A 3011-nucleotide genomic window follows, 5' to 3' on the forward strand; every position below is an offset into this window, starting at 1 on the left:
CACTAATATTAAGATGTACACACAGACACACTAACATTTAGTTGTACACACAGACACACTAATATTAAGATGTACACAGACACACTAATATTAAGATGTACACACAGACACAATTACATTTAGATGTACACACAGACACACTAACATTAGGATGTACACACAGACACACTAATATTAAGATGTACACACTTACAATAAGATGTACACACAGACTCACTAATATTAAGATGTACACACAGACACACTTACATTTAGTTGTACACACAGACACACTAACATTAAGATGTACACACAGACACAATTACATTTAGATGTACACACAGACACACTAACATTAGGATGTACACACAGACTTACTAATATTAAGATTTACACACTTACAATAAGATGTACACCCAGACTCACTAACATTAAGATGTACACACAGACACACTTACATTTAGTTGTACACACAGACACACTAACATTAAGATGTACACACAGACACTAACATGTAGATGTACACACAGACACATTAAGGATAAGATGTACACACAGACACACTAATATTAAGATGTACACACCTACATTAAGATGTACACACAGACACACTAACATTAAGATGTACACACTTAAATTAAGATGTACATACAGACACACTAATATTAAGATGTACACACTTACATTAAGATGTACACACAGACACACTAACATTAAGATGTACACACTTACATTAAGATGTACACACAGACACACTAATATTAAGATGTACACACAGACACACTAACATTTAGTTGTACACACAGACACACTAACATGTAGATGTACACACAGACACACTAACATTAAAATGTACACACAGACACACTAACATTTAGTTGTACACACAGACACACTAACATTAGGATGTACACCCAGACACACTAATATTAAGATGTACACACAGACACAATTACATTTAGATGTACACACAGACACACTAACATTAGGATGTACACACAGACACACTAATATTAAGATGTACACACTTACAATAAGATGTACACACAGACACACTAATATTAAGATGTACACACAGACACACTTACATTTAGTTGTACACACAGACACACTAACATTAAGATGTACACACAGACACAATTACATTTAGATATACACACAGACACACTAACATTAGGATGTACACACAGACACACTAATATTAAGATTTACACACTTACAATAAGATGTACACACAGACTCACTAATATTAAGATGTACACACAGACACACTTACATTTAGTTGTACACACAGACACACTAATATTAAGATTTACACACAGACACACTAACATGTAGATGTACACACAGACACACTAACATTAAAATGTACACACAGACACACTAACACTAAGATGTACACACTTACATTAAGATTTACACACAGACACACTAACATTAAGATGTACACAAAGACACACTAATATTAAGATGTACACACTTACATTAAGATGTACACACAGACACACTAACATTAAAATGTACACACAGACACACTAATATTAAGATGTACACACAGACACACTAATATTAAGATGTACACACAGACACACTAACATTTAGTTGTACACACAGACACACTAACATTAGGATGTACACCCAGACACACTAATATTAAGATGTACACACAGACACAATTACATTCAGATGTACACACAGACACACTAACATTAGGATGTACACACAGACACACTAATATTAAGATGTACACACTTACAATAAGATGTACACACAGACTCACTAATATTAAGATGTACACACAGACACACTAATATTAAGATGTACACACTTACATTAAGATGTACACACAGACACACTAACATTAAGATGTACACACTTAAATTAAGATGTACATACAGACACACTAATATTAAGATGTACACACTTACATTAGGATGTACACACAGACACACTAACATTAAGATGTACACACTTACATTAAGATGTACACACTGACACACTAATATTAAGATGTACACACAGACACACTAACATTTAGTTGTACACACAGACACACTAACATTAAGATGTACACACAGACACATTAAGATTGAGGTGTACACACAGACACACTAACATTAAGATGTACACACTTACATTAAGATGTACACACAGACACACAAATATTAAGATGTACACACCTACATTAAGATGTACACACAGACACACTAACATTAAGATGTACACGCAGACACACTAATATTAAGATGTACAAACAGACACACATACATTAAATTGTACACACAGACACACTTACATTTAGATGTACACACAGACACACTTACATTTAGATGTACACACAGACACACTAATATTAAGATGTACACACAGACGCACTAACATGTAGATGTACACACAGACACACTAACATTAAAATGTACACACAGACACACTAATATTAAGATGTACACAAAAACACACTAACATGTAGATGTACACATAGACACACTAACATTAAAATGTACACACAGACACATTAATATTAAGGTGTATACACAGACACACTAACACTAAGATGTACACACTTACATTAAGATGTACACACAGACACACTAACATTAAGATGTACACACAGACACACTAATATTAAGATTTACACACAGACACACTAACATTAAAATGTACACACAGACACACTAATATTAAGATGTACACACAGACACACTAACACTAAGATGTACACACTTACATTAAGATGTACACACAGACACACTAACATTAAGTTGTACACACTTACATTAAGATGTACACACAGACACACTAACATTAATATGTACACGCAGACACACTAATATTAAGATGTACACAAAGACACGCTAATATTAAGATGTACACACAGACACACTAATATTAAGATGTACAAACAGACATACTAACATTAAGATGTACACAAAGACACACTAATATTAAGATGTACACACAGACACACTAATATTAAGATGTACACACAGACACACTAACATGTAGATGTACACACAGACACACTAACATTA

This window comes from Gasterosteus aculeatus, chromosome 8, assembly GCF_964276395.1.
Source record: "Gasterosteus aculeatus chromosome 8, fGasAcu3.hap1.1, whole genome shotgun sequence".
Lineage (NCBI taxonomy): Eukaryota > Metazoa > Chordata > Actinopteri > Perciformes > Gasterosteidae > Gasterosteus > Gasterosteus aculeatus.